Source organism: Myotis brandtii, unplaced genomic scaffold (genome assembly GCF_000412655.1).
Source record: "Myotis brandtii unplaced genomic scaffold, ASM41265v1 scaffold441, whole genome shotgun sequence".
Taxonomy (NCBI): Eukaryota; Metazoa; Chordata; class Mammalia; order Chiroptera; family Vespertilionidae; genus Myotis; species Myotis brandtii.
The window spans coordinates 2,187,238-2,205,150 of NW_005366873.1; the positions used below are offsets into that span (position 1 = coordinate 2,187,238).

Below are 17,913 nucleotides of genomic sequence, written 5' to 3' on the forward strand. Positions count from 1 at the left end.
CCATAAATTGCTTACCTTTTCCAAACTGCCCCCCCCCCAATCATGGACCATGGAGCATGAAACTCATCCCATCTGCCCTGTCTGTTTCATGGGATCTCCAGGAGCTGAAGTCAGATAACATATGTGAAAACTCTGTTTGGAAATGCTTGGCTCTGTTTGTTGTAGGAACTATTGGTATTGGATGGATTCCAAGATTGACTTGACTCCTTAAGGAGACAGAGGCTTAATTTTAGCATCATTCACATGCAAGAGGTCCCGGCTGATAGAGTGAGGCCCAGAAATGAGAAGCCCATCCACCCCGCCCCCCCGGCTTAGGAATTCTGTCTTCTGCCTTCCATCGTTCCAATGGTGAGCAGAAAGAGTCCCTCTGTACCTTTAAAATGACATGCTGGTTCATAAATAAGGAAAGTCATAATTTACTTACAGACTTTGTGGAGCTAGAATTTAAGACGATGTCCTCCTGTCTTTGCTAGGAGACGGTTCCAAGGGGAAGTTTTGGTCTTTCAGCAACAGTAGCATGTGTCATTGTTATTCCTTCCTTCGCTTGTCAGGTGTCAGGAGAGTATTTTGGGGGGGTACCCTATAGGCAAGAAATAGGATGCTGGTACTTCGTCTTATAGAGACAGAGCTACAGGCACCAATGTCTGTTTTTCTGCAGAAGCTCTTGACATAAACACCTAAGGAGGTCACTTGGTCAGACCACCCATACACAGGGTGACCAACTGGTCCCAGTTTGGCTGGGACATTCCTGGTGTTACCACTGGAAGACCTGCCTGTCAGAGTCCCTTCAATCCTGGCACACAGGGACGGTTGGTCACTCTACCCACACTTCCCGCCTCTACTCTGGGGCGGACAGCACCACGGGGCTGCATCGGCTCTGATACCCACCAAGTGCCCCAGCCCTTCTCTGTCCTGTGGGGCAAGTTGTTTAACTTCTCTGAGCCTCAGTTTCTCCACCTGTAAGTGGGGATAGCAGCAGAACCTGCCTCCTCGGGCCTTGTGAGGAGGAAATGAATGCATGTGGAAGGTACTCCATACTGTGCAGGCACATGGAACCAAATAATTTGTTACTGTCACTGCCTGGTGCTGGCCTTCAGGAGCTCAAGTCAGGGAGACAGGGCAACTATCTTCCAAGGCACTTTCGTTCCTTCTGCCTCTCCTCTTCGCATCTCCCTTTCTGGTTTTACTCCTTGCCTCACAACTCCCTGCTCCCCAGCTCTGCCCCACTGTGTCTTGTTCCTCATCCAAGGATGCATGATGCTGTTTCCTTCACAGTGCATTATTCACTTCTTGGCAGGGAACGCCGTGCTCAGAAGAATTAACATTTGGGTTTTATTTACTGGCTTACAAAGTGCCAGAATTGCATGGGGGATTCAGTTTCATAAACTCTTCTTGATGGGAAATCAATGACAAATTGAGAAGAAGGGGTCTCGAGGATCAAACAGCGAGCCCTTCCCAATCCTCGTTTGAAAACTCGGTCCCGGCTGATTTATTGCTGCTCCCAAAGTGGTGCATGGGCGGGACAGGGCCTCCCTCCGGAGTCCCCTCGCTGACCACCAGCGTGAACAGTTAGCCCCGTTCCCAGTCTTACATGAGATTAGTCACAGGATATTTCATTTTAAATCCAGTGGAATGTTTTCCTAAATCAGACGAGACTCTTTCAATGTTTATGGCTGTTTTGCTGGAATTCTCTTTGGCTCCGGGAGGGATTTGAAAATTAAATACATTTCCTTTTGGTGACCTGGGGCCCGAGCTGGAGGGAGATGAGGCCCTCGGCTTGGGCCAGCGGTTACTTGTCAGGCTTGTTCCAAGAAGTCTCTCCCATTGGCCAGCCTCGCCAACCACCTGCAGCCCACCCCACGGCCAAGCCAGATTCCCCTCCCATGATCCGGCTTGTCTGTGTTCCATTGAAGACACACACAAATGCTTTGCAAAATTAAAAAAGGTGGGGCGAGCCCTAGCCATTTGGCAGAGGAGTGGAAGGATCACATGGGGCTTCCTTTTCACATAAGAATTTTCTTTCTTTCTTTTTTTTTTGCCTCTGTGGTAGGTAAAAATATAAAATTTTTACCAAAGTAACCGTGGTCAGAAGTTGTAGAATTTGTTTGATAGTAGATTATTAATTCACTCGTTCTTAACACAGATGAGGAGATGAAAAGAGAGATGGTCATAGAGAAATGATGGAAAGATGAGGTTATGAAGACGTGAGATGCTGGCAAGAGGAACATGAATAACCGCCTGAAACTGACACTGTTCTCCAAAGCCGGCTGTGGCTCCCCTGGAGGTGGATGAAATCTTAAAGGTGTGTTTTTCCCATTTTATGATTTCAAATGCGTTCTATTTTAGTTGCTCATTTCTGCGTCTTCCCTTATATACTTTTTATCTGTGGATCGTAGAACCACCTCAAATGAGAAACAATTCAGACTCTGAAGCCAAACTACTTGATTTTGAATCTAGCACCAGCCACTCATTAGCGGTGCATCTCTGGACAACTTACTTAATGTCTCTGATCTCAGTTTCCCCCCAAAATGTAGATAATGGCAAGAGCCACTTCATGGGCTGATTAGAAGAATAAATAAAGTATGTAAACTGCTGAGATATGTCCCTGATGCACAGCAACCTCTGGGAAAGAGCCTGCTATTATTAAACCTGACTTAATCCAAAAGGTTGATATCGCCACAATTTGTGTTTCCTGTAAGGTTCTATCTACACAAGACTGAGTGCTCCTGGGAGCGTCCTAGAGGCTGTCCGATGAGCAGGAATTGGGCTTAGCTGAGTGTGTTCCCTCTGAGGACAAAAGCCCTGACAAAGCCAACTAGAGAGAGAATCATTTGAATAAATTCCTGGTTCTCTTTTATCAAGTGTGCCCATTAGGATGTGGTAGAGTGCAAATAATAGGTAACTCCATTCAAAAGGCCTGAATACTAAAGAATGTTATATCCCAAGTGCAGAAAGTCCAGAGTTAGTTGGGCTTTTAAGTTGGTTCTGGCCCATTAACTAGATCATGAAGGACCCATGTACTTCCTGTCTTTCCTTCGACCACTCATGGAGTTGGCATCATCCTAGGGCAGGCTTCCCTCATGATTGCAATACGGCTGGCAATGGCAATCAGGGTGAAGTGCTTTGCTTCTCATGTCTACCAGGAGACACTCTCTAGATATTCTCCATTAAGATCTTAGAAGCCTCCAGTCCATCTCTTCCTATATTGCACTATCTTCAATTGAGTCACATGCTTGTTCCTGAACCTATCACTTGCTAGAAGGATGGGATTACCCTTAGAGCTGTGGTCAAATCACAGAACAGCACTGCTCTTACTCAGTTAGGGGAGGAGCAGATGGATACTGGGGTGTCAGCCTCGTTATCCACCATTCTGCAGGTTAGGTGGCCCCCCCATTAGATGGTAATTAATGTTCCAAGTTGTAGGACTTTCTGGGAGTTCCAGCAAGTTCCATGTTGTCAGTTAGTTGCATAGAATGCTCTGCATGGTAGAGTTTCTAGGAATAAAGTTTTGAAGGTGAGATTTTCAAAGATATGTCATGGTGAACATAAGGTGCACTATGTGTCCTCTCCATCCCAAAGCGCACAGCTTTGACATAAATATCATCTTGGATTAGGCAAAATATTTTGACACCCTTCCCAAATTCTTCCTTCACAATGGGCAGTTAAGAGCAGGGTTACTTTTGACTAGTTCACCATTGTATTCCATGCTGCCTGGCCAATGATAACTTAATATTTAGTGCACATATGAACAACCCCCCCCCCAAATTCTGGGTGAGCCATTTTTTAATATGTTTTTATGCTCTTTGCTCCTCTTGCTCTGAATGTTCTAGCTCTTTCTCTCTGTTCCTTTAGACACCTTGTAATGACCACTTACTGTAAGACTAATAATAGTTTTTATTCATTTATTGAGCACTTACTATATGTCCTGCCTAGTGCAAAGCATTTCACACATATTACTTCATTTAATGTTCACAAAATCCTACAAGGTAGGTTTATAGGTGAAGAAAATGATTTACGGAAGGCCACGTAACCTATAAACAGAAACAGAAGAGAGATGTACCCCCAGAGGGGCACCAAAGCCTAGCATCCTAACCATTCTCTGTATACATTCTCTGTATGCCTTCTCAGACTTCCAAAGCCCACAGAACCCACTTCCAATGATGTTCCCTTGGCCTGTGCTCCCCTATTGTTTCTACTGTCCATGTATATGTCTCACTCCCCACATACCATATATTCTGAAGATTAGAGGACTGTTTTTATACACCATTGTGCCCCCTACCGTCATCTTAGCAGAAATCCTTGTCTTGAGTCATTTGCATTAAATTGCATCCTGGGCCTTGCCCTCTGGCTGGCCCAACTGAAGCCAATGTGTGGAGGCTGTGAAGGCTCCCCCTGGCCCAGCCTGTGTATATTCTATGATTTGGCCAACCCAGCTTGGAGCCAGCAACTGCCTCAGTCCATCACTTTAGAGCAGTGGTTCTCAACCTTCGTAATGCCGCGACCCTTTAATATAGTTCCTCATGTTGTGGTAACCCCCAATTTCATTGTTACAAATTGAACATAGTTAAAGCATAGTGATTAATCACAAAAACAATGTGTAATTATATATGTGTTTTCTGATAGTCTTAGGCGACCCCTGTGAAAGGGTCGTTTGATCCCCAAAGGGGCTCGACCCACAGGTTGAGGACCACTGCTCTAGAGCAAAGCTCAGTGTCCATCTGAATAAGCCTGAAGTCAGCCATAGGGTCTCAGGATGACTAACTTAGCTTGGTTCTCCTCAACATAAGCAAGCTCAGTGACCCTGGTCTCCTGGCCCTGCTACAGACTTTTCTGCCTCATGCTGTCCATTGTATTTATCTATGTGTGCATAGGTCTTCCAGACTAGGGAGGAGCACCCAGGCTATTAAAGGGCATCAGGACACTTTCTCCTCCATTAGCCAAAGAATATACATGCATAACCCATAGACACAGACAACAGTATGGTGATGGCCAGAGGAAAGGGGGGACAGAGGCTGGATGGAGGTCAGCAAAGCAGGGGAGGCAAATAGGGATATCTGTAATAGAGTCAACAATAAAAAATAAAGTTAAAAAGAACTGTAGAAACACTTGCCCTCTGGAGGAACAAGAATGGAACAATTTACAACTGTTTATTATGGGCTGTGCCTTTTAGGCCCTGCTTTAAGAGCTTCAGGCTGGGACACACACACACACACACACACACACACACACACACACACAATCTGTTCAGCATAGGCCTGACCACTTGCTCCCAAAGCCCAGCCAAATTCAGGGCAAGTGTGTGGCCACTGATCTATTGAGCCAACCATTGGAGATTCCGGCAGAGCTGTGGGCTGGCTGAGTCTTCTGGAAACCAAAGCAATTGCTGACATCAGAAGGCTACGGGATTGTGTTCCAAGTACTGGGGCATTAGCCATAGTCTTGGGAGAGAAAAGCTGATAGTGAGGGCAAGGGCAGAGTTACCAGTCATATGGATGGAGAAGGCTAAAGCCCCTCTGTCACCAAAGCAGGGTCCCCAGCTGGTGAATCAAATCCTACCATTGAGATTGTGAAGCTTTATCTGGCTCCATCTGGTAGATCTCAAAGCGAGTTGCTGCCACCTTCTCTGCTTCTTGTTCTTTCTGATCTCATCCCTTACCCATTCCCCCTATTTCTATATGGGCAGAAAGACCAAGGGTGCAACACACCACCCTCTTCTTGGCTTAGTACCCAGGTTTTCCCTTCTTAGATCGTCAGGCCTTGGAGAAATAAAGAGCTTGAGATGCTCAGGACAGAAAGGACAGGCTTTCCGAAGGAGTTCAAGGAAGCACTCATGGGTAGTCTTTGTATGAAACAAAAGGCAACCGAATGTTTTCTCTCATTCCTTATGTTCAATGCAAAGTAAGTTGAGGAGATAGAAATATATGATTAAAAAAACAACACAAAAGAAAATGGTTTCAATAAATCCAAGCAGCTGAGTGATCACAATAAATATGAATGAGTCAAAGCCACACATTAAAGGCTAAAGACTTTCAGATTATATTTTTTAAATACTCTATAAACTGGCTTTTTGGTACTTAGGAGGAATACCTAAAATAAAATGACACAAGAAGGTTGAAATGAAGGAGAGATAAAACAGTCAGGCTCACAGACAATGGGGAAGTGGAAAACAGAGAGAGGGTGGCTACCAGGCCTGTCCCAGCTCTTCAAGAAACAATGTATTTAGAAAAAATATCTTCAAAGTGACCTTGAAGGAAAGCATTTTGGAAAAATGTGTCCTACTGGGATCTCCAGGATAGACTCCACATTAAAGCTTCTCCATACATCAGACCATCACTCTAGAGCAAAGCTCAGTGTTCATCTAAATAAAGCATGAAGTCAGCCAAGGGGTCCCAGGATGACTGGCTTGGCTTGGTTTCCTTCAACACAAGCAAGCTCGGTGACCCATCCCATCCAAATTTAGGAGTTAAAAGAAGCACAGACATCTCTTGGATGGACTGTTCCATCTGTCTCCTCTCTGCTTCCAAACAAAGGTGAAGATGTTAAATTAAAAACAAGTTTAGAAGTCTCTCCATGCTTCTTCCCAATACCACCCCAGAAAATAGCTTCCAGCTGGCCAGTCTGTGTAATTCCCCAGGCAAAAAGGTCATACATGGGCCACAAGGCCAATTTTGTGAGTGGGCCAATTGGGCTGTCTACCTAAGCATCCAAATGAAAGCAGCACTAAGAAATTTGGTGCTGACCCAACAGAAGAACTAGTGGGCCAATGTGTGTGCATGAAGGTATTCCATTAGATAGGTCTCAAAAGGTTTGGAAAATTCCTTAATATTGCTTGCGTATTATGATCCTATGAGCTCCCCCACTCTCCCCGCCCTGGCTTGGGAACAGAGTTCATAGCGTCCAGCACATTTCCAAATGGATTCATGACCTCAAAGTGTTTTAGAACCATTGACTGGTATAGTAATTTCAAAATTGGAATGAGAGTCAGTGCCCTGGTTCCTGTAAAGGCCCACATGTCAAGGATTGGAGTCCTACTGCAGTTTACCAAGCGGAAGTATTCCCAAAGTTGGTAAAACTAAGCACAGAACTCAGCCCTCATCAGTAGGGGTTAAGGGAGCTATGGAAAGGGTTTGAGGAGGGTAGGGGCTGATGCAGGCCTCACAGCAAACTAAGACTGGATTGCTTTTTCAGTGGTCCCCTTCCCAAATCACTCATGGGAAAGCAATTTCAGACTGCTCAGTTAAACCAATCCCATAAACTTCACCGTGAAAAAAATGGGTTCATTGATAGAATAAATTTGGGAAATGCTGATGCATTATCCTCCCCCAATGAAGATTCACAGTATACATTTTCATTATAAAGGCTCTGATAAATCCTGCAGTAAAGAAAAGCATTTCATTGAATTTAACCCAGTGTTTCCAAGAGTTGTTTGATCAGACTTTTCTCCTCCCAGAACCCCTCTTAGCATGGCACTTACCCAGAGTTCCACTGCACAGCTTTGGGAAACGCAAAGAAAGTAAAAAATCTAAAGCACTTCTTGGCATTCTAGGCCTACCTTCTGGCTCATCTCCTCTTCCCTTCCAGCCAAACTTGGTGTCCATTCTAACCTCATCACATCTTGCCCTTCTCCAATATCACTCTCCTCTTTTAGCACTCTTTCCCTGTCCTCCTGATGCTCTAAATTTTATCCATTGTCAGTCCCAGTCCACATCCCTCTTTCTTCCACAGACTTTCCAGTAAAGAGCAGATGCCAAGTAAAAATATGCTTGGTGGTGGGAGAGGCCTCGGTGGCAGGCTGGACTCCAGTGAACCCCAGATAGTCAACAAAAGGGGCACCAGGCATTGAATAAGGTACTGGCACTCTGAAAAGTTCCCTAGGACCCCAGGAAAACTTGGGATGAGTCCTGTGTACAGCAGAGAGATCTGTGGTTGGCCAGGGCTTCAAGTTCAGAAGAGTCCTTTGCTACAGAAACCATAGCCACCTCTCCCTCCAGAGCCCAATGGCACAAGACTTTGTTCCCTAATCTTGGGATTAAGGGGTGGGCACTAACCCACCCTTGGGTCTGTAGGTGTTTCTTGTCTTGAGAGGACTCAAAGCAGCAGAGCCTGGTCCTCAAGGCAGTAGCACGGCAGCAAAAGATGGTAAAAGGAGTGATGCAAACCCAGGCTCATGCCCTGCCTTGACCACTTCCAGGCTGTGCAGCCTTAGGGAGGTTACTTAATCTCTCTGTGCCTTAGCTGTTTAGTTTCTAAAATGAGGACTAACAGCATCGGCATCATAGGCCTATTGCAAAAATTAGACGAAATATAAATATAACCCCTACAAAAGTGCCTGGCTAATATAGACACTTGTGAGTAACAATTGCCATTATTGTTAGCATCATTATCTATATATATAAAAGGCTGTCTGACCGTCGGACCAACTGGCTGGTACATATGACACGCACTGGCAATTTAAAAATAAACGTTGACTTTCGCATGCACGATACATATAAAGCTCTCATTGGCACCAATAGCATGCGTGTGTTTCAATCTGTCATTGTCGATCGTGAATTTGGTTGTTTTTGTTGACATTTCTATTATAGAGAAAGGGAAAATAGTGATATTAAAATATTTCTTCTAATTTATTTCCTTTCAATGTGCACGAATCCGTGCACCAGGCCACTAGTCACTATATAATGCCCTGGTTGAGAGTCAGTATACCTGAGTTCTAGACTCAGGTCTACAACTAATGTTCATCCTGGGCTTGGAACACTCTAGTTCTCAGTTTTCCCATCTGTAAAATGCGAGTTCTACACCTCCTCAGGAGAGTGTCATAGACTCAAATGAGATAGCAGGTATTGAAGTACTTTGGACAATTAAAACCTCTAAGACACCATTAGGAATGAGCAGGCAGCCCCCACATGCCGTCCGGTCACCAGCTAGTCTTAACTCATCCTCAGCTTCGCTAGTCTTGTCTCTCTCCAACTTGTCCTTCTGGCTGAGATTCTGGACTCAGATCACTTGCACTGAAATGTCTGATATGACTGCCAGGACTTCCTTTCCTGTGGCCCAGCCTTGGAGGATCCTCAGGAGACTTAAGAGATGACAGAGAATATTCTGTTTCCAGAATCTTGGAAATTTTCATTTTTATTGATTTCGTGTTGTTTAGTTGGACACTAGGGTCTTTAGAATAATTCCAAAAAATGGACCTTCTGAGCAAGGCGTACACAAGAACGAGAAAAATGCTCCCTATGATTTATTATTATCATTATTACTAATGTTTGTTGTTCTTATTCTTAGCAAGTATTCTTATGATTATGATCATAACAGCAAGCATTTACTGTGAGTCAGGCACTATGCCGAGAGCCGAGCAGGCATTTATACATTCGTTCTTTACAACAGCCTTATAAGGGGGTACTGGCATCATGCCATTTACAGATGGTGAAAATGACGCTCAGCCTGCTACTGGCCCCATAACAAGGTGGGAGAGAAGGGGCCACAGTCAGAGAAGAGAAAGAAGCCCCCTCTGATGCTGTCTTTCTCTTCTGGAAGGTGTGTGCCCGGGGAGCATGGCTCCTGTCTTCTCGTGGAGGGTCCCTTGCATCAGGATGTGAAGCCATGGCATGGAAGGACTCAGGCTGAGCTGGTCATCTTGGTGCCACGGCACCACTTGGGTCCTGAGCCTCAGGTCTAGCATTAGGAGATTACCAAGGTTACATTGCTTTTTGTTATATCCTTTACCCTAAGGATAAGGCGTAAAGATAATCATACTCTTCAGCCCAGGGCACATCATCATTGTTGATTGATTCATTCGTTTTAGTTCTTTCATTTGATCCTTATTTTCCATTTCCATTCCTCTCCTCCCATAGGCAGCTCTTCTCATTGTTCAATGTGACCTTTTTGTTGTCCATATGCATCTATGTTTTTAAAAATTTTTTTTTATTAATTTCAGAGAGGAACGAAGAGGGAGAGAGAGATAGAGACATCAATGATGAGAGAGTATCATTGATTGGCTGCCTCCTGCACACTCCCCACTGGGGATCGAGTCCACAACCTGGGCATGTGCCCTTGACCGGAATCGAACCTGGGATCCTTTAGTCCGCAGGTCGACGCTCTATCCACTGAGCCAAACCGGGCATACGTCTATGTTTAATTTCTGTACATCACAGCGTCTTATCTAACTCCCTGAAAATTGCTTTTCTTTTCTTTTTTTTTAAACTTGGGATCATATTTTTAAGATCCATCCATGTTGATGGATGTATACATACACTGAGTCCATTTAATCAAAAAACTGGTCAGTTCCCATGGGGAGGGTGAAAAGAAATTAGAGGGCATGAGGATTATTTCATTGATAAGTCAATGCAGGAGTTCGAGAGAACAAAGAAGAAAGTTCTACCAAGTGGAGCAGCTCTGTGCCTTCTCTCCAGCTACACACCAACCTAGAAACCCACAGACACCATATTCAACAACATCAACCAGAAAAAGGAGAGGAAGGAAGCAAGGGGTGAAGGTCAAGCACAGTGGACATTCACCCAGTCACTTCTGCTCTGACAAACCTACCTCTTCAAGGATGTCTATGGTGACGGGCCTCACACAGCCCCATGAAGGTTGCATGCAACATTGTCGGGAAGGCACTTGTGGCTCTGTGGCTGCCGGCCACCTCCCCAGCGAGTCAGAGGAGAGTTCTCCGCACACCCTGGGCATAGAGACTTGGCCTGAGGGGCTGCCAAGGCCGGGAGATGGGGTTCATCAGATGTCACCCAGCCTTTTGGCAGGTCTTCTTGCCTTCTCTACATCCACACAGAACCAGAGGAATGGCTGGCTTTTTAATAAATCAAAACCAGTTTCATTCTTTAAATTGAAATTTCACAGGTCATCAGCCTACCCCATGGCCTGCTGCCCTCAGAGACGATGGAAAAATAATTGGAATCATATGAGCCAGTTCGATTAGAAAAGTGAATGTGGTTTGGAGTGAAGGCCTGGATTCCCTGCCCTTGGTGACTAACTTGACACCCCCCACCCCCACGCCTTCCCAAAGCCTAAACTCTTTAGAGATAAAGCTGCCTTCGTGCCCAGGAACATTATTCCAATCTAAGAGGCAAGAGGTTGCCTGCCTCCCCAGGGACCAGGACAGATGAAATGTGAAAAAAAAATCAGCCACATAAAGGAGTTGTTTCCATACCTTCGACAGGTGGCTGCCTCCTGCTCTCTACCCCCACCTCAACCCCAGAAGTGACCAGTTGTTTGGGTGGGCTGTAGACACAACTGTAGACAATACAATTCCATTAATGACCCCAAGGATCAGAGTTGGTCATGATAAACGACTTCGTGTTTACAAAGTAGCTCCTGGAATGATGATAAAGGAAAAGTGGGAGAGATTGTAAAGGGTTTCTTAAGTTTCTCTGGACATTTTCTGGGAGATCTGATGCATGGACCCTAATTCAGCAGCAACTGTGTCCAATCAGAGCAGGGTATGGGGAGCTGTTAGTTTGCTACGTCCCACTTAGGTAGGCAGAATCCCAGAAATCCTCTCTTTGACTAGATCCTACACGCTCTTCTTGGATGTCCTAAGCTAACACACAAAGAAATGCATGCCAGTAGCGGATAATGAAATGAACATGTCTCCTTTTGTGAAGATCTGCTTTGGAAGTTGAATGACCCTTTAACTTGAGTGGCCTTTTCTAAGTTCTAAGATATTCTTCTCTCTCACGAGACTCAGCTACTCACAAATCCCCCCACTTTCTCGAAACCTAGGAACCCATCCATGCGGTCCTGAGGGCAACCTTCCTTCACTGACAAGAAGAGGTTCTCCTGAGACTCGGCATCTGACCACACAAAAAAACAACTTGCCTTCAAAACAAACACCTCAAGTCAAGCATCTTCTCTGAGCACCTTGAGGACCTGAAATCAATTGGTGAGTAGTCACAAAAATTGCCTCCTGAACTTTCCTGATAATCTCTTATGACCCCACAAGCAATTCCCAGGACCGTACTGAATGCAGGCCAGCAATGACCTCTAACAACATGGACCTTAACAGCCATGTTTCTCAGAGCCATGAGTGGCTTACACCAGATGTGCATGCAAAACAGAGGTGGTAAAATGCTGAAGGGTCTTTTTTTTTTAATAGCTCTTGTTAAACATGTTTTCCCCAAGACCTGGAGCTATCTATTGCTTTTTTTTCTTTTTCTTTTTTCTTAGGCTTAGTGAGGTGAACTGTATTTCCCCCATAGACCTTCCCTGCAAATTGCTTTTCAATAATCCCAACACTACCTGATGGCAGCCGTATTCTACATGACAATGCAGCTCACAAATGCATCACCTGCAATTACAACTCTAGCTTTGATGTAAGACCAATTTAAAGATAGAGAATCTGGGTCTAATTAAGGCAGCTCCAGCTCAGACTGATAAGGGCCACCTTCATTGCAGCTCGCATGAGCTGAAAGCTTCCCAAACACTCAGGACTCGGTTGGGAATATATCCCCAGCATTTCAAAGCACATTTCATTGTAAAACAGGATTCTGGCCTCTACATTGACTTCCATGACTCATTAGCAATTTTCCCTTTCTACATTTGGTCCATGCAAAGTGCATTTTCCTAAATGGGCAGAAGGCCTGATTTTAGAGGGTTCTTGTAGGATCCTAATCTGTCAGCAGCTACCAGTTCAAACCCCCCACCCCTCCCCAGCAGAACAATCAGCCAGGAGCCCTCCCTGTAGAAACATTCTCTGTGTTGGAAAGAGACAATGACATAGGGAGGTCCCATATTGGAAGATGCTTGCTCTGGGTCAATCCAGTGATGTCACCTCTGCTTAAACTCTCCAGTGGCTTCCCACTGCTTCAGAGTAAAATCCCATATCCTTGCCATGGCCATCAAGACATTGAAGGGCTTGGACCTCATCAGGGTGTTCTGCCTTATGTCAGCCCAAAGGCCTTACTTCTGTTCCTTGACCCCATGGGATTGTTTGTATTTGCTGTTCTTTCTGCCTGGAATCTTGTTCTCTCTGTTCTTTGCTAGCTGGTGCCTTCTCATTATCTCAGACCCAGTATCACCTTCTAGGACAGATCTCTCCCTCCCACTGTATTTACACATCCCTCCCAAGTTCCATCCCTCCCCAATTTCTTCCAGTTTAATTCCCTGGGGCCATCTTGTCATTCACATTTCCAATTTGGGAGAGTTACTCTCTCTAAGTAGAGCTCCATGGGAAGTTTCCCGATACCTAGTGCAGCATTAGTAGGCACTCAATAAAAAAAAATGAATGAATGGAAAAAAGAGCAATGGCCCCAAGTTAATGGGCTGATATTTTTATGCAGAGCTACGATTCCCAGAGTCGCACAGAGTGTAGGAGGTAGGAAGGAGGGAGCTCAGATGCCCCTGGCCATGCTAAATCCTCCTATCCCAGGTCATAAGTGATTGTTCTCCTGCTAGGACGCCTCCAGTGACATATAGTCTCATCGGCTATGAGAGCCCATTTTCTGCAAAGCTGTTTTGAATCCCCATGAAAAGAACTCTAGGAGAGACATTTCTCCAAAGCGCTCTTAGCAGTGGTTACTTACCTTAACCAACCCTCCCTGGCAGTGAGCAGGATACAGGGACGGGCTCCTTCTACTCAAAGGGTCTTGAGGTCAAATTTAGAGGCATAATGAAGAAGCTGATGCTGGTGACCATATCTGAAATTTATTGAGTACATACCACGTGACATGTGCTGTGTCAAATGCTGTACATGCCTTACGTCATTTAGTCCTCACAACAACCCTAAGAGGTACTAGTAGGTACCTAGGAGGTTGTATTCCCATTTTACAGACGGGGAAATGACGCTCAGAGAGGTTAAGTAACTTGTCCTGAGTCACACAGCTAGCTCTTTGGTAGTCCAAGTCTAGTTCTACTTCTACCTTCTGATTCACTCATCCCTATTTTGTCTCATTTTTAGTCTGAAGATCGCAGAAGCCAGGCCTGGATGTCCATGGTTGTCAGAAGGAAGATTCCAGAGCCGAAGTATATGTTTCTGCTAATCTGTGAGCATATAATTAATTCGCAGGCATGAGGCAGTTTGGTGCCCTTCCCTACCAGCGCTGTACACACTAATGAACTAAGTCTGAGAGTTGAGGCAATGATTATGAAGAGGCGGCTGGGTGGCTGGGCCTGAGGAGCCCGTGGCTGACCCCTGCAGGCCCGCTGTGCAAATGATTTCACACTTAGGCGGCCCAATCAATTGGGTGTTTCTCTGCTTAAAAAAATCACTGGGATAAAATGCTTCCTTCTCTATAGTCACGGCATGTTCTAGGCCCTTCAGGGGGCCTTTGAAAGGGCTGGTTTTGTATTTAAGAGTAAAGCGTTGTTATCAAGAATTTTTAATATATTCTCCAGCCATTGAGAGATGACACTCTTCTCAGAAGCTCCTGAAAGAGATGCCTCTGAAGGGATTTAGAGGCGCCCCAGGGAGGAGGGAGCGGGGTTCAGGCTCTTGGCTGAGGAGAGGCAACTCTGGGATAGGGGAGGGGGGTGATGTCAGAGGTTGGAGGGATGCCTGGTTTCAGGGAAGTAGGAGGGGGCAGAGCACAGTGCAAATGGCTCCCAGGGGAGTTCGGGGGGTCCCCAAACAGGAAGCCCAGCTGATGGAAACTGTTGTCAACTGGGGAGACATGTGGTGGGTGCTTCTTCCATTCCGCTCTGGCACCTCAGTGCTTTGTCTTAGGGTCTGCAGGGCCACCAAGGCCCAGTTCTCCCTGAAGCACCTTCTTCATGGACTCGAAGGGAAGGAGCCAAAGTGACTGATTCTGCCACGTTGTTGCCCCTCGGCGAGGGCAGTGGGGAGCACGGGGTGGGGAGATCTGGAGAACCCAGGGCCTTCGTAGGAAACGTCCGCATGTTTTCCCCCAGGGCCGTGGTCGGCAAAACTGCGGCTCTTTGGCCCCTTGAGTGTGGCTCTTCCTAAGCCTTAGGAGTACCCTAATTAAGTTAATAACAATGTACCTACCTATATAGTTTAAGTTTAAAAAATTTGGCTCTCAAAAGAAATTTCAATCGTTGTACTGTTGATATTTGGCTCTGTTGACTAATGAGTTTGCCGACCACTGCCCCAGGGGAACTCAGAGGCTGACCCACCTGTGCATGGCCAGAAAAACCAAGTTGGGCAAATAGCCAGTCAATTAATGGTGAAGACCCCGTTAAAATACTTGTTTTCCTAGAGATTCTAATCAGTTCAGTCAAGGTGATTGATTCTCCTTCCCTAACGGGCTATGGAAAGCAGCATCCTATCTGTGTGGTGTCTGTGTTTCTGGAAGTTCCCCCAGCCATTGTCTGCAGGGGAAGCACTGCATTTCTCCATATTGAAAGCAAAGGCAGCTGTCATTTCTTTCTTTTTTAGCAGAAAAACTTAGAAAAGAGATGGGTAGAGCCCATCCGAGTGTCACCGCCCTCCTCCTCTCTTCAAACTCTCTCCACGCCAGGAAGGAAGCGTGGGGAACCACCCCGTTGCTCCGCACGCTCAGAGCAGGTAATGTGATTGCACATCTCACGCAGTGATCTGAACCCAGAATTATAGTTTCTGATCTTAAGGTCCATTCCTGAATTGACTGTAATCTTTATTTAGAGGAAAACAGTGGTAATTTTATATTTCAATTGAGTTTTTTGAAGAAAAATATAACTCACAATAGTTTGAAGAGATGATAAAAACGTTAAAAAGGCAACGATTCAACTACTTAGTGAATTTTCCAAGTGAACAGCTTATGCACCTGTATGAAAAATATTTAATAACACACACAGGTGAATAATTACAGGTAAATAAATAAGACAGGAAGTAGATACAATCATCCCAAATACGGAGGGCACTGTGTTGGCACGGGCCCGGTGTTGTGCCTTCCCCTACAAAGCAAAACAAGCGAGACAACTATCTGTGTGTGCAAATCCCTCCCGGATAATCAGATAATTGGAGCTGCAAGTGCATTTTCGTAAATGGGCAGAGGGCCTGGTTTTAGAGGGTTGTTGTAGGATCGTGGTCTGCCAGCAGCTGCCTGGCTCGCAGTTAGACCCCCTGGCAAAACAATCAGCCGGGAGCCCTTCCTGGCAGGGCGGGGGCGGCGGGAGCTGGCCTCAGAAGGTTATTGATGTCATCTGTCTTCTGCACATTGGAAATCTCTTCAAAATGTCTAATGCTTCCTTCCAGGATCGTTAGCTGAGTCTTCAGGAATATTCAATATTTTCAAGGTAGGAGAGAAAAGAGCCAAGTCAATGCCATTGTCCCAGCCTCTTTTCATATGGAAACCTTTCCAATACCTAACCACGGTGTAAATTACCCCACCCCAGCCAGGGCCCTCCCCCAGCATGAAGAATGGAGCCTGCACGGCCGGCCTGATGTTCACAACCTGCTCTACACATGCTTCCCTCTGCCCGGGGAGGGCGTGCTGTGCTGAGGGCAACAGGACACAGCGCAGGTCCAGTGTGTCTCCCCAGAAGGACAGGGGGCACACAGCATGCTTGCCTGATGTGCAGTGTTGTTCAACTCCTAAGCTCCACGCTGGGCGAAAGTTCATTGTATGGGTGACACTCAACACCAGGTATGTACCTTGAGAACTTGAAAACACCCAGGTGCCACCTGTCCTCACCCTAAAATGGCCCTCCATGGTGTGATAGCTGCTCTACCCCAAGCTCACTGACGGTGCATGAGTCTGGGCCTCAGTTTCTTCATCTCCCAAGCACATTTAGGTAAAAGAGTTTCCAAGGTGACCCCGCAATTTCCCTTCTAGCAGACTATATTAGTTTCTGGTGGCTGCTATAACAAATGACCACAAAGTGGGTGGCTTAAAACAACAGGCATTTGTTTGCTCACAATCCTGGAAGCCAAAAATCAAGGTGCTGGCAGGGCCGTGCTCCCTCTGATGGCATCAGGTGAGAGTCTCCACCTGCCCCTTTCTAGCTGCTGGCAGTTGCCGAATCCTTGGCCTCCCTGGGCTCCTACCTGCATCACGCCAACCTCTGCCTCTGTCCTAACATGCTCTTCCCTGTGTGTCAGTGACTTGGTCCAAATTTCCTCTTCTTTTAAGGCCAATTATTGGATTAGAGTCACCCTGACCCAGTGGGACCTCATCTTAACTTGATTATATCTGAAAAGGCCCTGTTTCCAAATAATGTCACCTCCAGGGTTGTTAGAGGTTAGGGCGTCAAGATACCTTTTTTGAGGGGATACTATTCAACCCAGTGCAGAGACTGTACATTTTCCTTCCATTGCATTGAATTGTGGATTTTGGAGCAGAATTTGGCGCTTGTGTTGATTTCAAGGTGACCACAAGCACTGTTAAACTTGTGCATTTTGTCTTTCAGGCCAAGGGGAACATTAAGCCATCCCTGCAGGGATTCAGGACTTCTACCAAAATCAGAGGGTGACCTTGGACAAAATTTCCACCATTCTAGAATCTTCTTCAGCCCTCTACTTGACAAGGTGAGGAGTGACTCATGTTTGCATAGCTCCGCTGGGAGAGGCAGGGTCACTTGGGGCTCAGGCACTCTGCTGGCCAATCCTGCCTGTGGCACCTTGAGCACATGGCTTCCTCCCATAGCACTGGGGATGATGAAGATAAAATAGTGCTTGTCTCATAGCGTTACAGTAAGGACTGAATGAGGTCTTAAGCAACAAATACTGTTGCGTTGTGCCTGGAACTCAGTAAGGGTTGATAAAGTTTAATAATAAACCTCTGCTTATATCGGAGGTTATGTTGGGTCTGGGAGCGTGGCTCAGTAGATTTCTGCAAAGTTGGATTATTGTTATGACCCCAAGACACATCTAAGAAATTGGATAGGCTCTGCTGCCCATAAAAATTCTGAACACTCAATGACACTTAATGAGCACCTAGCATGGGTCATAGCTGGTGTTGAGTGCTTTGCATTCCTCATCTCTGTACACAAGGAACCTAAAAGGTAGGTCCTAGTTTTATCCCCATT

General features: G+C 45.8%; 1 long non-coding RNA gene across 1 annotated transcript; it reads left to right on the forward strand.

The window, feature by feature from the left end:
* Positions 1–13,950: 13,950 nt before the first annotated feature.
* Positions 13,951–16,183, forward strand: LOC102245243. Its single transcript, XR_314072.1, has 3 exons — positions 13,951–13,991; positions 15,344–15,472; positions 16,142–16,183. It is a non-coding gene; the product is annotated as an uncharacterized LOC102245243 (long non-coding RNA).
* Positions 16,184–17,913: the final 1,730 nt, after the last annotated feature.